We start from the raw sequence: 27,023 nt of genomic DNA, 5'->3' as shown, positions 1-27,023 counted from the left end.
AAACCCTCTCCTTTAACTACTTTAAAGGGTTGCTCATCCAAAATGATAAAAACAACCAAAGCTTTTATGCATGCTTGAGCATTAAATCTAGAGCTTGGTACAACAAAACTAGACCTTTCATTTGTTGGAAACTGTAAATTAGTTTGGCTAGGGTCAGTTGCTACATTTAAATGATATTTTGTGCATCTTGTTATGTGATGTTTCATATTGGAAGTATCATGTGTCTTAGCTTCACAATAATACTTTTGATGGCAGTATTTACAAGCAACAGTTCTTATTTCACAATTAGGAATTTCATTAAAGTGGTCCCAAAGCTCAGAAGTTTTTCTATAACCACCTGCATTGCCTTTTCTCTTCTTCGCAACTGGAGGAAGAGTAGTTGTTCGAGCAAATTGTTCATTAGGTTGGTTAAGAGAAGGATTAGGCGAAGGTTGCTCCATCACTGAAATATGTATGATTGTTATGGTTAAGTCTAGTTAAAGTTTAAAAAATTCAGTTTTTAATCAAAGGTTTACTTCGATGAAGTTTTTTTAATTAATTGTTAAAGTTTTCCTATATAATTAATTATCATCCAACTCTAAGTATTTTGTGTGATCTATTAGTGAAATTTGTATATGAAACAACTCATATGGTTAAGGCATTTAACAACTCACATTTAGGTTGGTTAATAGAAGGATTAGGCGAATGATGCTCCATCACAGTAATTCTGAGCAACTCGCATTTTGTTTTTTAATTGACGATTTTATTTGATTAACAACTAATTGACTAGTTAGTTAGTTTAGTAATAGAGTCACTTGTTATCATATAAAATTCATACAAACTCAAACAAGTTCAGCCAATAATCATATTATTTTAGCATAGCATAAAATTATATAACTATATAAGTTCATAATTAGACATGTTCACGATTTGGTTTTAAATGAAAACTGGACCGAACCAAACCATTTCGGAACCACAAAAACAGCTTGAGAAGAAAATTCAGCATGTGAATTGAACTAATTTTATAATCCAACATGTGGTAGAATTAAATTTAAAAATCAACATGTGAATTTTCAGCATGATAAGAAAAATCAGCTTGTGATATTGAATCAATTTTAATGCAGAACGGAACCATGTAGTCTAAAAAACCATATTATTAACATAGACTTAATTACCAACTGTAATCATATTTAAGCAATAGACTTAATTATCATGTCACATGAAGCAGATTATTAGCATGCACTTGATAATAGACAAGTTAAATTATTCTAAAAAATCATGTAGTTTAAAAATAACATACACAATCTCGTTTAACTTACAATTTTCTAGCCTAGCTCCTTGCATGCTCCTGCCTCCTTGGCCTTGCTTCATTATTCCAAACCAGAAAAGTTCAAAATACACTAAGTAAGTATTGAGCAGAATCTACAATGTAGCAATATTTAATTATAACGAGATAAACATGAATCTAAAACTAAACATCATAAACAAATCAAAGATAAATATAAAACTAAATAATATAAACAAATCAAACATGAATGTTAAACTAAAAAAAAAAAATGAACATGAATGTTAAACTACAAAGAATAAACAGGTCAAATATGAAAGTAAAAAGTAAAACTAAAAAGAATAAACAGAGTAAACATGAATATTAACTCAAGAAACCTAACTTACAACCTTATGAATTTATAATACATTAACCTCAAAAAGGCAAAAACTTACTTAAAAAGAATAAACATATCAAACCAAAAACCAAAACTCAGAAATTACAAGAACATAAATCTTAAAATAGAAAATACAAGATTATAAAACAGCAATCTACAAAAATAGCAAGTAAAAAAAAATTGTAAATAACTACAAATTTAAACTAATAAATCTACATTTACATAAACTACAAATGAAAGCACTATCGATTGAAAAAATGAATCACAATAAATTTCATCATTATCTTAAAAACATGAACAATAGTAGTATAATTAGTACCTAAGAAATCATAAAACACTAAAAAATCATAGATTAAGCTTAAAAACTTAAAAATACATTAAGAAACCTTGAAAGAAACCCTAATAAATTAACTTTCATTAAAGTTTCAATAGAGAAATTAGATATGGACAACCTCTATATATTATCAATACCTAAACATAATGGAAACATCATAAAACAAATGTTAGTGAAAAAAGATCAAACCCTAACACAAAATAGTAACTTCAATGAGAAGAACAAACCAAAACAAAACACAAAAGCATATAATAGCTTTCAAGATAAACATTGAATAAAGAAAAAACAACTTTTTAAGATAAACATTTAATAAATTTTACGAGATTAGAGAGTTAGGATTTGGTAAAAAATTCAAATGAAACTTATCAGATTTTCGTTGCATGTTTGTAGGCTAAAGTGAGACGGCGGCGATGGTGACTGTGACTGTGACTGTGACTAAGAACCATTGAATCTCACAATTTACCACTCTTAATCATTGTAGGGCACCACCACCTTATTTCAAAATTGATAGTAATTCAATAATTTATTTTTAAATACTAAAAACTGTTTCTAAAAAGAAATATAAAAAAACTGTTTTTTAATTAATTAAAAACAGTAGTTAACTTTGCTAATAAAAAAACTATTTTTTTATTTAATAAAAAATATTGTATTCTTTTCGATAAAAATAATAATTTTAAAAAATCTAAAAGTATATTTAAAATAATAAAAAATAATTCAAAATAATTTTTTATTGCAAAACAGTTTTTACATATTTTTTTGTACAAAATACATTTTGAAATAAACTTTTAAAGGTATATTTTTCGAACACTTACCGCAAGAACAATAAAAGTTTCCACTACAATCATGAAAATTAGTTTTAACAAATTTTAAAAACGCTAACACTTCATTTTTATTGATCACTTTAGTAATATTTTTGCATCCAATAGGTACAATCTAAAATTATATTTTGGAGAAAAAAAATATGTTTAGCATTAGAAAATATTTTAATAATAGAAATTATTTTTATTAGTAAAGAGTGTGCAAATATTTAGATTGCTTTTACTTATTTGAATTTTCAGGTTTTAGGAGTTACTGATTTATTTCTTATTTTTACAGAAGAATCATAGTATTACTGTGGATTGTCCTATAATTCATGTTTCCTAGTTGTTAGAGTTTATAGTGATATAGCGTAAGACTATAATACAATTATGGTCTTCTTAGAAATGAACTATTGTTAAATAACTTTTTAACATGATAATCAATAATTCGGCAGGAGAGAACAAAGATGAATTATCATTGTCGTTTAACGCTTAAGTATTAAGATTTTGGAGTTGGGGTTAACCATTAAGTGGAATAACGATTAAATAACTAAACAGTTGAGGATATTAATCTCTGTTGGATTTAATTAATAGAATCATTCAATCTATCACAGCCAATTCAACAAAAATAGTTCAACACATAATTCAGGGTTTAATACTAATTAACCGTAATTTAATTAATAATAATTCTCAATAACTGTTTATTATCAATCCATAACGGACTAATTAAATAATTAATCTAATAAGATGTTTATACATTGGCTAAGGTTTGAAAAAGTTAGGCCACATCTAATGCCATTGTCTTCTCCTGACAGTTACTTCTTGATAGAGTTCTAAACCGTCAAAATCTTTATTGGTATAGGGTAATTTTGGAGACTAGTGCAACATCTTTTGTGTTTTGTGGTGTGCCACTGGAGTCAGCTAGTCATTCGCTTGTCGCTAGCGAGTTTTCCATGCATAGGTGGTATAGGATTGTTAGGTGGTTAGGGTGGAAGTTAGTGATACTTCTGGTCTTGTTTCGTTTGTTTGCAATTTTTGGGAATCTCGAGGGAGGCGCTAGGGTTAGGCTAGGTTTGTCTTTATTTGGTTGTGTGGTTCATATCGAAGGCTCATAATGATTCAATTGTCTCTAATAAGATGGTGACGGTTAAGCAATTTGGTGGACAAGATAAAATTCTCCTCGTGTAAGTGGTTCATTGATAAGACATTTGACTATTCCTTTACTTTCTACTATGAAAGGTGGAACCTGCTTTGTGTTTGGACCAATATAGGGGGTGTGGAGTAGTTAGGACTGGATTGGTTGGTGTTGGCTATGTTGGTTCTCTGATTTTTGTTGATTTTCTCAATTATTTTACATTTGTCTCTCTCTCTCTATAGTTTTGGCTCGGGGGTGTTGTCAGGTTGGTGGTTTTAATCTTGAGTTATTTTTGTCTGATCTCTTCTATGTTTATGGTTGAGGTGGTTCTAGTTAGAGGCGGGCAAATCTAACCCATCCCAATACCAAGAAAACTACACAAAAATGTGCAACCGAATGGGTTGGGTCGGATCACCGGTAGACGGATAAACAAAAACGGTTTTATACACTTTAAAATCAGCAAATGCGGTTCCAAACTCTCAACCCAACAGTACGTACATCCGCTCGAGAATACACACATAGTAAGACTAATTAATTATAAATGCCTAATAACTAGTTAGCACTAGACTAATTGCAGTTCCGTTTCAATGATGGATAATAAATCCGTAAAGTCCTTTGTTTATTAGACTAGATGCACATAGGTGCAATTTTCAATATATATACAACTTTTAACTAATAATAGCTCTTGATAAGATTCCTAGCAATTAAATTAAAATATGAAACATTCTCTTTTCTTTTTAACTAATATATTTCATCTCATTTTGGAACTCTTTTTTCTCTTTGAAACTCTACAACTTCATTTTATCTTCTCCCTTCAACAAGTTATATTGTTATGTTGCATTCTCCCTCCGTCTTTGTCACTTCTCCTTCATAAGCATCTCTTTTTGTTTCCTTCTTCTCTTCTTCTTCTTAAATATTAGCTATTTTCTTGTTTTTGTTTCAAGTTTTGTTTTTTGTTGATTATTGATGATAAACTAATATATATCTAAAGAAGACGATCCATTTTTTTTTTGTTTTAGTTTTACAAATTTTTATGGTTGTTTGAAATCTTTTTACCCATTACAACCCACCCGTGACCGATGACACTCGAAACCCGACTTACCTTTAGCCTGAAATAGGTGGAAATGGGCCTATGAACATCATTCGTTTTTTGGGCCGGATTGACATTTTGGGCCTAAACTCGTCCATTATCCACTCGTGGTTCCTGTGGTTGCGTTCTAGTTGTAGTATATTTTTCCTTCAGTTTTTTTTTTTTTGCTTTCTTACAAAAAGTAGTTTCATCCTCCTTCACCAATAACTCAAAAACAGACTACGTGGTTGCCACAATTAATGTAATGTCAAAATCCAAACTTATAATCAAAACAATTAGTAACAAACAAACACCTACAATTTTTAGAAAGAGCAAAAATTAAAATCAAAGCATCAAGAAATGGTAAAAGTTAAACAAAATGAAGAAAAACATACCAGCGTTGCAAGAAGTTGAAAATAAAACTTATTCTATATGGTCTATACTGTGAGCATTTTGCTTTTAACCACACACTGAAAAAGCTTATCCTCCACAAGTTCAATGTGATTTTTAAAAGAACAAATAATTCATCACTATATATTGTTTCATATAAAACTTAAAATCCATTAATTTGGGATTTTAGAATACAATTCTTTGCCACAATTTGATAGAACACTTACAATTTTATATAATTTAAATTGAGTAGCATTTTTAGTTGTTCAAAACATTCTTATTTCCATAAAACACCCAGTTCCTCTGTCCCTTTTATGAACATCATTTGCTTTTTCAGATATATTAAGAAATGTATGTAGTGAATTTAATGTGCTCATTTTATGTAAAGTTGTTTCTAACTAATATACCCTTTATATAAATTTGTCAAACTTGGACTTTTCATTTTTCAATAAAAAATTAGAAGTATTAATAAACGGTATATTAAAAAGAAAGAAAATAATAAATGCTTCTAATAATTTAAATAGTTCTTATATTTAGGAACTACGTTTTTAATCAAAAAAATACTTATATTAGAGACAAAAAAAGTAATTATTTAACTGAATGTAACATTACTCTTCATTTTGCAAGAAGAATATAAAAAGAAAGTATGTCATCATCAAAAAAGAGGAGATTATTAGTGCAAAAGTGAGTTTAACTACAATCATATAGTTGATGTTTTGATGATAACAAAACAAACAAATAAAGAACAATATTCATTAACTGTATTTGCTAAGTTGTAGATTAAGTTAGAAGATAAATTATTATATTAATGACTATCTATTTTAAGGTAACATAAATTATGAGTAAATTAAAGATAATAATCTACGTATATTTAACAAAAAATATATATTTTACCTAATAAATAAATAATTATGTTTAATAGAGTAAGTCATAATATAGCAATAAGAAGCAATGCAACAAGCATCCGATAATCTATAGTCCGAGTGAAAGCGTTAAAGGCAAAGAAAATACAAGTCAATGATTAACCCTCTAAAGACAAATGAAAAGAACTCTACAATGATTATTTGCTTCTAACTAAAGACCCTTGTAGATCAAATATCAAAAGAATAAAACTCTAAATGAAGTCTTTGATAAAGTCAATGTTCTAGTACAAGTTAGATCCTCTAATGAACAAAGAAAGATAATCTACTAAATAAGTTCACGGTGACTTTGAAGAATCTGTTGAAATTGTGTCTGACTTAGTTAAGCATACTCTCAATGCGTCTCAGTTGAATAAGATTGCAAGTTCATTCTTATGACTATGCATCTGAAAATTCTAGTAAACCATTTGACTGTCTGGTCAACATTTCAAGTCAACACTCTAATACAATTCTAGTAAACCATTTGACTGTCTGGTCAACATTTCAAGTCAACACTCTAATACAATTCTAGTAAACCAATTGTTTTTTTATTGTATCACATGTGTTGTTTTTGAAAATTGTTCTAAGGTTATTTTCGCTTAAACCTAAATTTTGATTTCTTTATTTTCCTTACTTATTCAAACTTCTCTTCTCTCCAATATTTTTTCAAAAATCATCATCTACAATACACTATAAGAATTCTCAATTATACCAAAAATATAATTTTGCCCTTCATAAATTTAACATTTGCAAAAAATTTATGGTCACAATTGTAAATTACTCTACACATAACCCAACTTCTTCAAATTTATGTCATTTTGAAATATTTTTGGTTTACATACTGCAACACTCCAACATTTCTGCAAAGCAAACAAATTTACAGAGAAGAAAATGAAACATAGTCACAGTGAAGAAAATCTACAATACACTATAAGAATTCTCAACTATACCAAAAATACAATTTTGTCCTTCATAAATTTAACCTTTACAAAAAATTTATGGTCACAATTGTAAATTACTCTACCTTTATGCACATAACCCAACTTCTTCAAATTTATGTCATTTTGAAATATTTCTGGCTTACACACTGCAACACTCCAACATTTCTGCAAAGCAAACAGATTTACACAGAAGAAAATGAAACATATTCACGGAGAAGAAAATCAGAGAGATTCAAGAAGAAGAAAATCGTAAAATGGAACACCATAAAGAAGGGGTTGCCACAATCTATGATACAAGTCTGGTCAAGGTTTGTAACTTCCTCCTTCAAATCTATTATAATTTTCAGTTCTTCCTTCTATGAGTGTTGTTTCCTATAATTGCAACTAAACTTCCCTTTCATTCAATGTCAATAACTGTTGTTTCTATTTGGACCTGGAAAATTTATATAATATTAGTATTTAGTATACTATATCCAAATCATGAAAGAAAGAGAACGGTGTGTTTTCAAGATTTACGCGGCGGCAGTTTCCGTGAACGGTTATAGTTGAGAAAGAATTCGAGAAGAAAGAGCGAAAGGTGCCAGGGAATGTGGAGATGGCATGATAAAAACCGTATTTGAGTAGATCAAAAGAGTATTATTATGTTCCCTTTTTGCAATTGTAATGTACTAGAAAATGGACTAATATTCTTCCTTATTCAAATTACTCCTTCTGGGATGGGATATATTACAAGACTTGCAAATCATGTGCTTGAAGCAAAGATAATTTCAGGAAAATATATTGGGAACTTGATATATATCCAATGAATGTCTATGCCACCTCTTCAATCACCTTGGCCTTTCAAGCTAATTAGGAGACAATTTCCCATAGTTGTTTCCTATAGTATGACAATAAACAAATCACAAGGACAATCATTGGGCTATGTTGGATACATGCCAAAGCCAGTCTTTAGTCATGGTCGAATATATATAGCTATTTCAAGAGTTAAAAGCAAGAATGTCTTGAAGATTTTAATACATGACAAATATAAGCATACATCATATACAACAAACAATGTTGTATACAAAGAGGTTTTTCGATCTCTTTGATTTGTAAGTATATTATTTTCTTTAATTATTCAATATGCAGACTTAAAAATAATATACAACTATAGACATTGAAAGCATCTAAATGATCAACATAACTTATAAATTTAGATCATCACTCTGTTAATCAACTTTTCAATTAGTTAAAAGTTGTTGCTCAGTTATTTTGTAATTCAATATTGTACTTTAGACTAATCTATTGAGTATTCCATCATGGATATTGCACATTAATGCTTTACCATAATATACATAAATCTAATTTAACAAATATGCTTAGTTTTATAGTAAACAATACAATTAGCAATTTGAATTTTTTTTTTGTCGATTTTTGCAATAGAAAGACAATTTTCGATCATTATTATTTTGCTGAGATGGATCGTCAACTAACATTGAACATGTTATAGAAAAAAATATACTATAGAGAATGTAGTTGAACCATTAAAAGTTAAAGTATGTTGTTAACTCTATTTCTCACATTCTGTTATTTTATCAAATAATCAAAATACAATTGAAATTACATCATAAGATCATATTAATTAACACGCAGATTATGTTACAGGGCTTTGGTGCAAATTATGACCCTTGATGCGGAAAAAAGTACAAGAAATGAAGTTGTCTTTCAACATTACAAAAGTCATTGATGATACATTACTAATTTAACATCAAAATCAAACTTACAACAATTGATAATGTATGGATGACATTTCTACTTTAGATTTCTTTACATGTAAAACATATTTTACAATACTATCACTAATAAATCTTCATGAAATTTTAACTCTCACAACCACAACCACATCATAAATTAATTTGTTGTCATGTTAATAAGTGTAAGTACAACTAATATATTAGTTTGGTAATTATCGACTATGGTAATTAACTTCATTTACTTTGTTCTATTTATTATAAAAAATACTTAATTAAATAAAAATATATTTGTTAAAACCTTTCTCTTCCACTACAAATTCTTTTTCATCTAAAAGTTTTTAAACCTGAAAGTCTTTAAGCAAATCAGTTCAATCTCTCATCCATTATTGAGTCTTCATCTTGCTAAATAATCACCTTTTTACACTGTACTCTTATAAAGACTTTAAGATCTTCTTAAAACATGAACTACTCAACATCAATGTTGAAAATTTCAGAAATCTTAAATTTGTTACACCTATGAACTACAATCAACAATATGAATTATACAAGAAAATTCACAAAATACATTCAAATGTTCACTTGGTGCAAACCCCGGATGTCAATATCTTCTTCTACTACTAAGGACATTATGTACAAGGAAGTAGTGAGAAACGAGCATTGAAAGGTTCGTGTCTCATTTTGTCTGATTCTTTTGTATTGGATCAATAGTCTAGAAGTAATGATGATGAAGGGTTAGAAAACCTAAAATTATATCAAATATTTATATATTTTAAAGATTACATCTCTAATTCCAAAGCGAAAGACCCATCAAACAAGTAAAAGACAATTAGAGAAAAAAAATGCAAACTAAATCATCTCATTTTTCTTTAGTTACGTTTGATGAGTCAGAAAGTTTGCTCTTGAATATAAACTTCTTTATCACATTATCAAATGAAAAAGTTCAAAGAATGAAGACACTTACTGAATAAATTTTCAATAAAGAGACTTATTTTATTTATGTAATAGGAATTGGTGATACAAACCTAAAACGAAATATAAATTAATTGATCTAGTTTAGTTAACCTTTTTAAAAAAATCTTAGGAATTTTTCTTTTACAAAGTTTTCTTTTTAGCTCTTTTGAAATAAGTACTGTAGTTGTAAAGTTATATGTGTTTGTTACAAGTGTAATATGAATTATGAAATGAATACATGTTTCTTCTATTTTAACCTCTACTGTCGTACTTGTTTTCCTACTGTCGTACTTGTTGGTTCTTAAATAATTGAAATGTTTCCCTTGAGGTGGAAACAATAGTCACATGAAGGGTGTTTGAATTGTGATCTAAAAATGGATTTGCACTTAGTTAAATTGTTCTCAAGTTTATCACTTGGAAAGATAAGAGAAACCTAACTTCAGAAGGTTATGAAGTGTTAGTGTAAAATTAACTTTGTAATGTATTTAGTTATATGTGTATTATGTAAACTTTAATAAACAGAATCATAGGCAACATTTATCTTGGTTCACCTAACTTGGACTATGTTAAGTCATGATAATCGGGATACTTTTCATTTTGATGCTTAAGAAGCCTTCATAACTCCTACACCTTTCACTTCTACCACTTTGGACTTTTTATAAATTATTCTCTTAGCCTCAACAAACTTACACTATGTACTTTCTTAGTCTCGGACTTATACAATCTTCACTCAATCTATCTTAAAATAGATACACTTGAGAATGTTACACATGAATGATATGACTGTTTTGGGATCTATTAGCTCAACTTATAAATGAGTGTGAGTCTGATACAAATACCCTCGTAAGAACTTGATTTTATAGATATGAATAAACCTGAGTGTTCTTGAGCATTTCAATCAAGTTTTACACTTAAATGAAAAGTGTTTTTGAAATTTATTTGACGTAAGCTCATTCTCTTCAAGTTACGAGGTCTTCTACTTATATAGGTGAGTGAAAGCTTCATATTAAAGCTTGTATATCTTCATGTTACCATTGGACTCGTGTCCCAACACTTGGTAATTCAAAATTGAAGTTTATCTTAAAAAACATTGAACATTCTAAGTTTAAGTGAACTTCAGAATGTTTGTTAGGTTTGTTAGTTTGTACTTCAACATATCCTTCCATGTTGATTGTGATTTGTGAATTTGATGGCTTAAGAGACTTTTATACAATTTGCGCTTAAAAAGTGTATTGTATGTCAGTTGTAGTCTCTTATCTTCGAATGCTTTAAGCTTCTTGTATTTATATATGTTGGAAGTCTTCATTCTTATAAAGGAAGAGTATTATGACCTTCAGGAACTTGTCCCAATGCATAAACTAAGTTGGAGAATATTCCTTTGAATTCCTAGTGCAAAACTCAACTTCATAATGTTCTGGATGACTTCATAATGATCGAACCTGGTTTCAATTCATCTTGTTGAGATATGCACACCTTTTAATGACTGATTTGGTAGTTAGAAAGTGGGAGAGAAGTTATATAAACCTTTTTTTTACTTTAACATAACATATTTTGTTCTTTAGTGAAAGACATTCTTCAACATTAGAATGTTCTTATTTCTTTGAATAAAGAACATGGTATGTTATATGAGAGATATGAGATGTTCTAAATTATGCTTCACTTTTTACATTGTCAGCTTGTGGTAGGAATTGGCATGCTCCACTTGTGTTGCAAACATAATCACAATATGTTTGCAATTGGAGCAAATGTTCCATCATACTCAATGTCTTCTTCTCTATGTAAGTGGGTTGAGCCTTCGTTTGTACTAAGGCAAAATCTCTTTGCAAATGGTAGACTAGATGTAGCAACAGTTATGTTGCAAACTAGTAAGAAAGTATATGTGTCTCCTCTCTTTGTTTCTCTTATCTATGTTCTCTATGATTCAACTTATTTGTCTTTAAAACTGTGTATAATTGTAAGTTGAATTATTTGATAAATAACATATCTTTGGTTAAGTAATTGTAATATCCTTCATAAATGGCGAAACACAATTCAAACCCCAATTTATTGTGTTCTCCAACACCTTCAATTATCACTTAAGAAGAGAATGTTTGAGTACCTTAATGAGTAATCTTGTAATAGATTCTTCATCCAAATGACTCGAGTACAATAGTTTGCCACTGATACATATTAAGCCTCAGTGGTGGATAAAGCAATTGTGCTTTCTTTTTATATTGCCAATTAGGAAAAGCTAGTCCTAGGAATTGGCATGTTCCACTTGTGTTGTTTCTTTGAACTTTGTCTCCAACATAATCAAAATCACAACATGTTTGCAATTAGAAAAAATGTTTCATCAAACTCAATGTTTATTTTTGGTTGTAACCGTGTGTTACAAGTCTTGCTTTCTTTCTTGTGACCTTCACATTTTTATCTAATTTATTTATGAAAAACAATCTTGTGCTAATGAAATTTTATCTTGAGTAAGTGGAACTAAATTGTAGACTTTGTTTATTTCAAATTGAATTTTTTTTTTCTTCATAGCTTCAATCTAAGATTCATCAATATTGGCTTCATTTTTTGATTTTGGCTCTATATAAGAGAACATGGCCATGTTGTTGTTGTTGTCTCTAAATGCAAGTCTAGTTCTTATCCCATTAATTGTGCTTCCAACGATTTGATATTAAGGATGATTCCTAATCATTTTCCAATTTCTTGGTGTTTGCACAGTTTGATTTTAAACACTTTGACGTGGAGTATTATGATCTTGGTGGGTGGAAACTTTCTCATCTTTTGAATTAGTGATGATTTGTTGAGAAAGAGGTATATCTTCATCATGCTTTCGTAACATAAAATCGTCAAACTTATCAAGTATAACATGCCTTATCACTTTTAGAGTTTAAGTCTTCACGTTATATTCTTTTGAATTTGCAGTGTGTCCAAGAAAATTGGTTTTGTTTGATTTTGAATCAAACTTTCTTAGATAATCTTTATTATTCAAAATGTAACAGTAATGTTCAAAGATTTCATATAAGAGATGTTTAGTTTTTTTTTTTTTTAAGTACACGAGGTGTTTAACTTAATATTTTTATGATTGAAACTCAATTTATAATGTAGCACAATGTGTTGATAGCTTCTACCCAAAAATATTTAACCACATTAGATTCATCTACATGGTTTTGGCCATTTCTTACAATGTTTTATTTTTTCTTTCAACAACTCTATTTTATTGAAGAGTATTTACTTTATCCTTAAAGAATGATTGAAAATATGAACTGATGATCACTCTTACTGACTTGATAACTAAACCCTTTTCATTTTGAACTTTCTTAGAAAATATTTAAAAAGATTCATCATTGTGTGTTTTTTTTAAAGTACTACCAAAGTAAATTTGGAGAAATCATTTACAATAACAAAACCATATTGTTTTCCACCAAGACTAGTAGTTGCGACAAGACCAAAAAAATTCATGTGAACATTGTTACAACCAAGTTGGTTTGAAGAACTATGACCCACTTGTTTTGATGATATAAAATATGTTTGTGGAAATAATTTAATGCACTAATGTTTTGATTAAGTGTGCAGTTCTCAGAACAAGTGATTTTTTTTAGGATCTTATGTTATATCCTCTCGTAAGCAGCTATATCCTCTAGTGATTGGACTAAGACAAAGAAACACCAAAAATTTCCCCTTTCCAATTTTTTTTTATAAAAAAAGTGGCATCGGTCATATAAATAAGATGTCATCCCCAATTTATTTTTAAATGCTTATAAATAGAGCAAACTTTATTGAGAGATATCTCAATTGTGTCCAAGAGTAAAGTTCAGCCTCCCATGTTGAAACTATTCAATAGACACAATACTAACTTATGCATTAGTGAAAATATTTTTTCCGTATATGGTTTATACAATATATTATAATTAATAAATTATAATTTTTGTCACACTTTTCTCTAGAAGATACTCAATAGACACGGTACTAATAAAATTAATATTTATTTTTTTATTAATTGATTCGTAAAAGACTATTTCATAGCTAATTTTGCAATGACATACATTTGTTATGTTTGTGATTTATACAATAAATTATAATTTGTATATTATAATTTTCTTCAACTTTTTATCATATAGATATTGAAGAGACATAATACTAATGAAATGGATATTTTTATTATAATTAATTGATTTATGAAATACCATATTCTAATAATTATTTAGTTACAATTATTTGTCTCGTATACAATTTATACAATAAATTATAATTTATGTACTGTAATTTTCATTAAATTTTTATCTAGAAGACATTCATGAGATACACTACTAACGAAATATATATTTTAACTATTTAATTAATGACAAATATTTATCTTATGTATGATTTATACAAAATATTATAATTAGTGTATTATACTTTTTTTCAATTTTTATCTAGAAAACATTCCAGAGACCAACTACAAATAAAATACATATTTCTCTTTTAACTAATTGATTTATGAAAGATCATATTTTAACTAATAGATCAATGCTAAACATTTATCCCTTGAATGATGTATATAAATAAACTATAATTATTGTATTTTAATTTTCTTTAAAAGTTTGTGTAAAAAATATATTAAGAGATACAAGTTTAATATTGTTTAAAACTTAATCACCGTCAAAAACTTGTTGACAGAAAAGAACATGATTATGCATTTTCCACATCAATCAAACATAAACTTAACTAAATAAAATTCATGACATGCTGCCATTTCCTCCCTCTTAAACCATCAAATTGATATGGTAAATAGCATTATTTGAAATAACACTATGAATATCCCACCACTTCAAAACATCCCTCCCACTAATCCAAATAATGAACATTACAAAAATAGGTGTTGTGTGTTTTCATCCTTTTTTTAATAGATAATCTTTTTTAGGTAATTGGTTAAGAAGAAATCACCAAACAAATAAAAGAGACTTTTAAAGAAAATAATTTATTCTAAATTATTCGATACATTGATTGACTTATGTATTTAGAGTTTTGAATCAACATATTTGAGACTTTTAAAGAAAATAATTTATTCTAAATTATTCGATACATTGATTGACTTATGTATTTAGAGTTTTGAATCAACATATTACATACATCTCTCATAATGTAGCCATTATTTTGATATGTTGACCAATATTATATGTTTAGGGATAACAATGAGTATCCAAAATTACGGATAGTACTATTTCTCTACATATTCGTTTGATAAAAAGGATATTTGTACCTTATTCGTATCTATCCAGGTATCCGTTTAACATATATTGGTGGATTTTAAGTATTTGTAGATATTAATGGATATTTATGAATATCATCTTTTGAAAAAAAATCATTTATATATATATAAAAAATTTGTTATTATTAAGTAGAACTATTTTTTCCCCTATTTTATCGACAAAAAAAAATATTAACAAATAAATATAATACATAGTAAAATTTCATCATAAAAACTATTAGTACATAACTAAAAACCATTACAACATATTCATTTTACTAATATTTATTATCGCATATGAATACCATTACATCAGTCTATGTATCCATTAACTAACAGGTAGTCAAAATATATGTTACTTGCGGGCACCTGTTAAGCTATTTGTCTCGTGTCCGTTGTAGATTCTACACTATCACACAAGACAAAATTAACCAATAAAAAATAACACTATAACTAAACTTTGTTCTCATTGAAACAACTTTCTTTATCAACTCCAATTCCGACCCCCAACTTTCCAACCCAATCTACACATATTTGTCCCTAGTATGTTTAATCAACCACCACACTAATAATCTACTAAATCAATCACTCAACCACCCTCCAACTAACCAAGGATCAAGCGAAAAGTTGTCTTATCCTCATTACCTTTTTTAAATAAGTTACCAAACACCCTATTCTATCACAGCCCACCCATTGCCCTTATTTAAACTTTAGACATCCTTCTATAAAGTTGAATAAACATCAGCTCCACTACTCCTCTGACGAGACAAAAACTATATTTACAATCTAATACATTCAACCACAATCATCCACAATCTATTTTAACTATCCAAAATCTTGAGTCTGATAATGTGATTAAAAAATCCGCAAGTTTCTCACACTTAACCCACTTTTTTCACCCTCCCGATAGACACTCTCATTTTAACCAATGAATTTTGAGAGTCACCTCACTATCCCCACAAAAAAAAGATTTAAAAAGGTATTTAAGTTTAACAACTGTACATATCAAACCCTTGAAAAAGAAAGAAATTAAACTAGCAACACGGTTAACAGATATTTTAAAAGAACAAGATGAACTCTCGTTGATAAGTGAAGATTTATCCACCCTGACAACCCTTATCCTTATTTTCTCAATCACAAGATTCCAAAACTCAAGCTTCCGTATATTATCACCAATAAGTATCACCAATAAGTAAGTCAAAATATTTAAAAGGGGTCATATCTTTCTTGTAATTTAATAAACTTGTTTCCTCTTCTAGCAAAGACTTATGAATATTCAATTCCACTAATAGACTTATATGGATGTTTACTTTTAAGATGAATACTTAACTTAACCAAAAGCAAATATGCTTTTATAGCCCTTATGTTAGCCCAACTTTTATCACCCAAAGTAAGAGAATCATTCGCAAATTGTAAATGAGAGGTTCAAAACTCCAATCCGCAACAAACATTATGCTAATAATAATAAAATAAAATAAGACAAACAAAAAGGATCCTATTGTCGTAATCCACACCTCATAATGAATTTATCAATGGGGAACCATTAACCAATACTGAAGTAGTGGCCACATTCAGGCATGCCAATATCGATCTTTTCTATATTGCAAGAAACTTCATAGGAGACATCACCATGTCTCAGTAATCCTATTCCACATAATCACCATATGTCTTTTTAAAGTCGATATTAAACAAAATTAACTATTTATTCTACTTTATTGTTTTATCAAAAATTTAATTAGTTACCAAAATGTCATTTAAAATTTGACAATCCTAAATAACAGTAGACTGATTATTTAAAATTACACTTTCCATCACTCCCTTCAATCTATTTACAAGAACATTTGTCAACACCTTATACATAAACCCTCACAAGTTATATTGGACAAAATCATTTAGAGTTTGAGAATTATCCTTCTTTGGGATGAGAACTATAAATTTACGGTTTAAAATTACAATTTCCATCAACTTCAATCTATTTGCAAGAACATTTGTCAACACCTTATACATACACCCTCACAAGTTATATTGGACAAAATCATTTAGAGTTTGAAGATTATCCTTCTTTGAGATGAGAACTATTCGCCATTTTACTATTCACATGAAATTCACTCATGAACTTGAGAAAATATGTTTTACGGTCACCCCAAAATTTTATTAAGAAACCAAAGTTAACCCATCTAGATCGAAGTTCTGGAAACTATCACAATAACACACAACTTGCCTAACTTCCTCTTCTTCAAAACATCTACCCAATTGAATACCATTGGCGTGAGAAATAGTTTTAAACCCAAGTTTGTCCGTTCTTGTCCTTCCCACACTATTTAATTGAAAATATGAGTGAAAATGTTGAAAAGTGGCATTTCTATCTGCATCTACTCCATCCATCCTAACCCCACTATCATCAATTTTAATTATAGAGTTACTTCTCTGCCTACCAACCACCATTCCATGAAAGTATTTTGAGTTAGCATCTCCTTCTTTTAATCAAATAACTATTGATTTTTTCCACTAAATGATGTAATTAATTCTAGGCATTGAGAACAATTGCGATGAAATAAAGCATTTCTCAACAATTTATGCTTCATCTAAGCTTCCAAATTCTCCTTTTAAATCCAATGTGTTCATACCCTCATTCAATACCTTAATTTGTTCCCCGATAGTATTACTATGTTTTTTATATCACTCTCTCAATAATCATTTGATACCTTTTATTTTCCTTTAGAAAATAACCTCCCCCCTCACCCCCCTCAATTCCCATACTCATCTACCTGTCATGAACAAATTTATGATACCTCTCTAATTGTGACCAACATTTGAATATAGGAAATGGACATGGACCCCAATTCTCAACCACAACACAAAACATAAAATGATCTGACATGCTTTGAATCAAAGCCTATTAAAAGCGAGAGTTCTAAACCATACAAATTTATTTTCCTTTATTTTTATTGAATTAATATCATTTAAGTCACAATCTCAATCATAAAAATAAAGACAACCATTTACGTCTATTTCTAAGATACGACGTCTTAATCATTTAAATTTTAAATATTTTTAAAATATTTGTTTATAGCTTACTATGATCGATATTAAAATTTGTCTAAAACAAAACTACTTTCAAAATAACAACAGCCTCACCAATTTTCAACTTGACTCCCTTGCCGATTGGCCCCCTCTCCTATAGTTACTCCGATTTATTTCCTCCAAAATACCTTTCTTTTTCTCATGTAAATTGGTATTTAAGCATGGTTCAAGATGATATTTTTTATGGAACTCTTATATTTGAAAGCATGACCTTTATTTTGATTTTTCAATATACATTCAACACATTATTCTCTTTCACATACATCACTAACATCTCTTATTTATAACATCGTTTTTATCTATTTTTTTTTTTCGCAAAGTGTTGATGAAGTGTATAGATTTCAATGAAACATTTTTCTTTTTCGTTGATCTGATTTTGTGTTTGAAGAATTAATTCCGATTTATCAATCATGAATCACGATTAATTAAAAATATATATATACTAAAAAGACAGATATTGTTGTCTTGTCGTATATTTATATATGTTGAATATTATAATTATAATTAGATGGGGTGTGATAATTCAAAATATACACGAAAACATCAAATATTTTAGGTCTATCTTCTAGATATCATAATTTATTTATTTTATATATAGATGTGATTATATTGTGTCTCACATCCCATCAACGTCGGTAGTGATAATACTTTACAGTAGCATGGGTCCATATAATACTAATTTAATTAATGAAAAAAACACATTGAATATATGTGGTGTGCATTGTCGAGTCATTTTGGCATGTTTTGTACTTACTCGATTGGATAATGAAAATGACACTCTCATCAACCCACCATCCTAGAGCTATATAGTATATAGCACTCACTTTTTTTTACAATAAATATAGCACTCACCTTTATGAATAATTTTTGTACGGTGACAAAAATTTGAATATTTTTTTTGGCATACAGTTTAAAAAGAATAAAAAAAATAATTAAATGATATATATTTTTAAATTATTAAAAAATAATATTTTTGTCTGTCTAAATTCTTATTCCATACAAGAATTATTCCACTTTTATTTTGGCATTGTATTCGTGGGGTTTTTCACTAGAATATTCCCCCACTCTCAACTTTTATTTGAATTATAGATTTAATTGGTAATATATAGATTTGACATTAAATTTATTTAAAATAAATTATACTCGTATCTCTTGTTTTATTAAATTTTTAATTTTTTCTTTTAATTTTGATTATCTATTTTAAAAATTAATGATTTTGATCTTTTTAGGTTTAAATTACAATTTAATAATGTGGCAATTATTCTAGTAATGTGTACATGGTTATTTAAAAAATCATAGTAACATATAATTTAAATTTAAATTAAATAGTGCCGATTTAATAATTTTTTAAAAATAAATATTTTTTAAATTAAATAATTTTTTGACTTTTTGATTTTTTTTAAAAAGTAATTTTTAAAAAACATATGTTTTTAATTAAAATTTTAATTTTTTAAAACAAAAAGAATCTTATTAAAAATGGATGTTTTTCAATTTTCAAAAAATTTTAAAGTCATATATATATATATATATATATATCACTAAAATGATTGTCATATCATCAAATTGAAAATTCAAATTAACAATATGGACTGAATATCAACAATTTTAAAAATCAAGGAATCAAAATTATTAGAAAAATAAAAGAATCAAAATTATAGATTTGATAAAATAAGAGGACACAAATTGTATATTAGTCTTTTATTAATTAGATCTCCTTGAATTAATATAATATGATTTGATTAAATACAAATATATATAAAAAAAATTTACATTACTAACGAGGATTGAGTCTTGTAGAAGGAGATAAAACTACAATGTAATGAATCTGAGTTTGAATCCTTTTTAAAAGATGTACTCATTTAATGTTTGATACTTTTTGAATAGGATTGTAAATTTATAGAAGAAAAAAAAATTTACATTATTTTTATAATAAAACATTTTTGCTTTATTAGCGTTGCATCGACATATCCCAGTTTGTCCTACTTAAAGGGAGGTTAATAGATGTGTTAGCTAGTTTACCAACTATAGTCTGTTTTTGAGAAACTTTAATTGTAACACATTAGAGAAAACTCTTATCATATATTTGGTGTATACACACTCAGGATCATTCATTTTATTTCTTAGTTTATTTTTCTTATTTGGACTTAAGTCCTTTTTCTGTAAATAAAAAAGGAATTGAATTTCAAATAATTTTTTTAGAATAAAAACTCATGGCATAAAAATCAGAAAAAGTTCTAAATAAAGTCTTTTTCACGAATGTAGATTCTCTATAGTTAAAGAAATCTCTCAATCACACATTCAAACAATGATGGTCATTAAATTAAGGTTTGACAGTTTAAAATTTAAATTGAATCTTAAATTATAAACTAAAAATTAAAATAAATATTTTTACAGGCTACTTAATCTTGATCAGACGATCGTCGATGTTCGAATGCGTGATTGTGCAATTTTTTTTTTTTTTACAAAGTCCAGTTAAAATTCCTTTTCCACATGTTATGCCACTTTTTTTCATCTTTGCCTGTGTCACCCACCTAGGTAGGAATGACCCTCAAATGGGCAAGACACAAATGAGGATTACTTTCTCTACATCTATCTTCTATATTTATTATATGAATATTTATATGAGTAGAAAGTCTTATAAATATTTCTATGATTTAAATTTAATATTTGAAAATACTATATAATATAATAATACATTTTATTGATATTGTATAACTGCGAGCATGTGCTATTAAAAAAACCTACACTATCACCTAATAATGATGGTGGCATGGGATTTCATATAATATATATGCCTTTAATGAAGTTTTGTTGGCTATACAAGGTTGAAGATTACTTACTAACCATAATTATTTATTTGTTAATATTTTTAAGGTCGCATATTATCTTGATTCTTCTTTTTTCCATAGTAAAATGGAGTATTATTCTAGCTACACTTGGCATAACATTCAACAAGTCTTTTGGATTCTCGAAAGCACATGTTATTGGAATGTGGGTGATGGAACCTCTATCAATATTTGAAAGGACAACTAGCTCCCACTTCAAAATATATTTAAATTTTAAATTTGGTAGTCTAAATAATCTCATGTAAAGTTGGTTAAAGACTTAATCAAGGAACATACACTATGCGAAAAATCTATCTTACAGCGTTTTTTTTAAGTCATTTACATCGCTTATTCAAAAAAATAAGCGTTGTAGCATCTAGCGCTGTAAAAAAGATACAACAGTGCTTTTTAAAATAAACAAACGCTATAAAATAGTTAGATATATTGTGCGCTTGTTATACTCGTTTTACAGCGCTTTTTGGAAGAAAAAAACGTTGTAAAAGCTGCATTCAATAGATGCATTATTATGCACCTATTACAACACTTTTTTGAAAAAGCGCTGTAAAAGATGCATTCAATAGATTCATTATTATGCACCTATTACAACATTTTTTTGAAAAAGCGCTGTAAAAGGTGCATTAAATAGATGCATTATTATGCAATTATTACAGTGCTGTCTTTTAATTTTTTTTCCAAAATCATTTTCATCCAGAATCAGTTCATACAATCAGTACACAATAACATAATTATATAACTTTATAATTTAACTTTATAACTTTACATATTTACACAATCAGTTCACAACATATTCATATACATATTCACATATTGACAATAACACATAACTATATACATATTCATATAACTACATATTCACAACTTTTCAAATGTGCCCTATTCATATACATATAACTATCAGAACTACACGAAACATAACTACCGTATATTCATATAACTATCCCTTGCAGCATGCCATTTCCCAGCAAATCAAATAATTTTTCATTTCAATCACATATTGACACCAGTCTTCCTTTATTTCAATTAGATCTCTTTCAGAGTATGTTGGACTGGAATTGTCAAAATATTGTGCAATATAAAAATTGAACATAAATAAGTTAGAATCAAATATATGCATAGTTTATATATGAAAATCAAATAATGAAAATACTGTACCATTTCTGGGTTTATAGTTTGATTCATATCAACAATCTCCTTCATGAATCGCAATATATAGTACCCACAGTCGATGTTGTTAGTTTGACAAGGAGAATGAAGACGAAACAAGCATATGAAGTTTACGTAATGAGGGTTAGTAACAAGGCAATGTTGTTCGTAGGGTTTGCAATGAGAAGGAGAATGAAAGGAAAAAAGCGTATGAAGTTTATGTAATGAAGATGAAACTAAAGCGGTTTAGGGTTTAGGGTTTAGGGATAGTATTTGAGTGAGAGTTGGTACGGATAGTAACAAAGATGGAGATGGTTGGCAATATGGTTCGTATGGACAGTAGGGTTCGCAATGAGAAGTACAATGAAGATGAGGATGACTCTGAAGCGTAATGAAGTTTACGAAATGAAGAGAAAACTGAAGCGGTTTACTGTTATATATAAAACCCTATTACAACGCTCAATGAAAAAGCGTCGTAAAAGACCTCCTTAACTTAGTTTTTAAAAGCCTATTACATCACTCTTTGAAAGAGGGTTGTAAAAGACCTCCTTAACTTAATTTTTAATAGCCTATTACAGCGCTCTTTGAAAGAGCGCTGTAAAAGTCCTCCTTAACTTATTTTTTAAAAGCCTATTACAACGCTCTTTGAAATAGCCCTGTAAAAGATCTCATTAACTTATTTTTTAAAAGCCTATTATAGTGCTCTTTGAAAAAGCGCTGTAAAAGACCTCCTTAACTGATTTTTTAAAAGCCTATTACAATGCTTTTTCAACAAGCGCTTTAAAAGACCTCTTAACTTAGTATAAAACAAAGCTTTGAGACCTCCTTATTTTTTAAAGGCTTTTATAGCGCTTATTGACAAAAGCATTGTAAAAGACTTCATTAACTTATCTTTTAAAAGCCTATTACAGCGCTATTTGAAAGAGCGTTGTAAAAGACCTCCTTATTTTATTTTTTAAAAGCCTATTACAACGCTTTTTCAACTAGCGCTTTAAAAGACCTCTTAACTTAGTATAAAACAAATAATTTGTAACACCCCAGCCATTATCGTTACCAGCGGTGCTACCTCACGATCTTCTCCCCCCTAACCACTCCGTTGGAAATAGCGAGTTTTTGCCTTCCGTGGGATTCGAGCCCGGTACCTGGGGGATAAGTACCGCCTCCACACCCCCCGAAAGGAAAAAACTCGCTATTTCCAAAGGAGTGGTTAGGGGGGGCGAGAAGATCGTAAGGTAGCACCGCCTATAACAGTAATGGCTGGGGTGTTACAAAAAAAGACGCGACTCAATTGGTAGTGGGTCTGTGTGGAGACAGTACTTATCTCCTAGGTATCGGGCTCGAATCCCACGGAAGGTAAAAACTCGTCAGATTTTCAATGGGAGGAAAGAGGGGGGCGAGAAGGTTGTGAGGTAGCATCGCCAATAATTAGATACATAATTAGTAAAATACCTATATTTGGATTGGTTTTTTTTCTTCCAAATAATTAGTTAAATACTTATATATATATATATATATACCAATGCTAAACTACATGATCAGATCATATTGGGATGATCAGTTAAAGTTCAAGAAAAATTCTCAGTACTCAAACAAAGTTTTTTCAAGTTCAATATAAACATAAAATCAGTTCTGGCAGGTCAAACACTTAAATTACATGAACTTAGTATAAGCAGAAAACAATTAAACACTAAAATACTAAATATAAACAGAAAATAAGTATAAGCAGAAAATCAAATAAGTATAAGTAGCAAATCAAATAAGTATAAGCAGAAAATCAAATACAGTTCAAGCCAAATACTAAAATGCTCAATTCTGGCAGATCAAACAGTAAAATTACATGAACTCGGTTTCTATTACATGGCTTATATAAAACAATTAAACACATTAAGATGTCCTTCTTCTTTTCCTGATGGGATTCACATTTGTTTGTCCATTAACGATACGATACGATAGATTAATCCAAATTCCCTCATCATGATTATCTCTAAGATATAAACCATCATCAACTGAATCAATTTCATGTGGTTGTGAGGGTTCGTAGGGTTAGGACAACATATTAAATTTATTTTTATTTATTTAAAGTGAATGATTTTTTATTTAAAGTGTAAGCCTTTTACAACGCTTGTATAAAAAGCACTCTAATAGGTCATTTAATTATATGAAAATGCATGTATTTTACAGCGCTTTTATAAAAAACGCTTTAAAAGCCATGTAACATAAGGTGGGAGCGCTACATTTTACAGCGCTTGTGTTTAAAGCGCTCAAAAAGCGTTGTAAAAGCTATGTGAGAACTCTTCAATTTACATTGCTTTTACAAAAAAACGTTATAAAAGGGTTGTAAGCATTATGTGCAAGCGCTATGTGACCCTATATGACCCTACAACAACGCTTTTTTTACAGCGCTTGTCAAAAAAGCGTTGTTGTATCCTCCGTTATTTTGTAAAAATTCTACAACAGCGCTTGTATTTAATAAGCGTTGTAAAAGACGCGCTATAAAATGTCATTTTTGGCGTAGTGATATCTTTACTTGGAATTAAAAATGCATCAACTTAATTTTTCTTCTTTTTGAAACTATTTAGATAATTCAAGTTCCTCTCACTTCTTCTATTGCATCAGATTTTTATTATTTAAGTGAAACTAAGATGAAATTTATTCAATTACATATGGCTACAAAGTTATCAGAGATTGAGTTTTTCCAGCTAGAGAAAATCCTACAAGTAGTACTACTATTGATTCTATTTGTAGAATTGTTTGGAATCTCAACATTCCCTGAAGTAAGGTTAATTTCTTTGGTGAATCCTTCATAATTGTATATCAAAACTTAGCTTTGTAATAAAAGGGTTAAATACCCATCAATATACCCTAGATGTGAAACCCAGTTTGAAACCATTTATCAAACTTTCAAGGATTGTATTTGGGTAACCCAAATTTGGTTTAGGTCCTCTTAAAATATAAAAAATTTCAACCATTTGGATGAGTCCTTCATCAATTGTTTTATTCAATTTCTTACAATAGCTAGCAAGGATAGAGTAGAAATCATAACCTTAATCATATATGGAAATTTTTTAGCTAGAAATCATAGTTTGTTTAACAAGATTGTTGTATTGGTGTAAGTCTCGACTGGAAAATCCATTTCCACTTTGAGAGAGTATAAATATTGTTGTGCTCGCCCCAATTCCATGGAAATCACAACAACATAGAAGATAGGTTGATTTAGTGTGCAAATGGTTCCCTTCGCGAAAAGATTTTATCAAAATCAATTTTCATCCAAACTTGTCAACATCAGGATTTTAGGGTTTTGGCATCGTTGTTTGCGATGTTTCTAGTGTTTTTATGGCAACATTAACCTATAAGAATAATGTGAAGTAGCAAAATTATCACTAGAAGGGGGTTGAACAGTGAGAACAGTGACAATGTTAAAGTTTTAGTTTTAAAAGGATATCCTCTTAAGTTTAGAAATGAGAATTTTTGGTTAATACGAAGAACTATCACCTAATATAGAATAAGTGTGTGTTAGAGTTTGTAAAGGTAAGTATGTGAAATGTGTGAGAGATAAAAAAGAGAGAGTAGAGTTTAGAGAAAGTGCACACAATATTTGTGCTAGTTCACCTAACTTGGACTACATCCAATCCTCATAATTCTGAGCTTTTTTCCTTGAGCTCTAAGGTACGTCATAAGATGGTATCACTTTTTGCTATGTATTTTCTTAGTCTCACCAGGCTTACAAGTCCATTTCCTTCACTAGCTTCACAAGCTTTTACAAAATAACTCAAGATACACTCGAGGATATACAATTAGGGAGTTTAGTTTTGAGTAGGATAAAAAATACAACTCTATTGCAAGATATACTTTAAAAAATATGATCCTTAAAATCTATTTGAGATTAAGAAAAAGTGTATGAGAAAATGGATAAGAAGTTTTGAACGACTTAAATCTCGATTGCAATTGGATTCTCTTAATGTTTGAAGAAGAATGATTGTCTATTTATAGATGTCTTAAAGCTTCAAATGTATAGGGCATTAAGCTATATCAATTGGAGGCTTTGATGATTTCCATTTAGACTTAACTTTAATTGCAAAACTGACCTTTAGATTTTATCCTCACGTTAAAGTACATCACCTTTTGTACCATAGACCTCTTTGTCAATTTGTTAGGATGGTTACTAAAGAATGGTCATTATCACTTGTGGATTAGCCATCCTCAAATGCTAATGTAAATGTCTTTTTTATTCTTTTTACTCTTAGTTTCTAAAATGATTTCCCTGATATTTCTTTGTGCATATTGACTATAATTGAGATGCTTGACCATGATAAAGTATCAGTTTCAACCAAAGGATGAATATACTTTGGAGGATTCCTTTGTCTCATAATATGGTTAATCGACAATGACTTCATAACTCGACAATAAAAATAAATACAATCAAGTACACAGATAGGTAATAAATATAATAAGAATCTTTAATTTTAATCAAGTAATTTTGTTATCTTCAAAACAATCCAAAAAGATATTTCGTCTCAACAAAATGGTTTTGAAGATGCAACAACGATGAAAGCTATGGTTTCATTCAAGCCAATGTGTTTGCTCTCGTGCCCAAGGTTATAGTAAGATTGTGTTTGAATTAGATTCTGAAATTTTGGTGAAGGATGATAGGAGAAAGGTGTTTCCTTGTGTGTATTGGGGCAAATACACAGAATTGTGTACTCAAAATTTACTGAACTTAGTATCTTCTTTCGATTTTTTTATTTATAGGGAAGGTAATTGGGTTGCTCACTTTCTAGCAAATAATGCTTATTGTAAGCTCAATAAGGATTGGTTTTATGAACATTCTGAAGTAATAATTCCA

The sequence above is a fragment of the Cicer arietinum genome, chromosome 6, assembly GCF_000331145.2.
Source record: "Cicer arietinum cultivar CDC Frontier isolate Library 1 chromosome 6, Cicar.CDCFrontier_v2.0, whole genome shotgun sequence".
Classification (NCBI taxonomy): Eukaryota; Viridiplantae; Streptophyta; class Magnoliopsida; order Fabales; family Fabaceae; genus Cicer; species Cicer arietinum.
Note: the sequence above shows the minus strand (reverse complement) of the source record.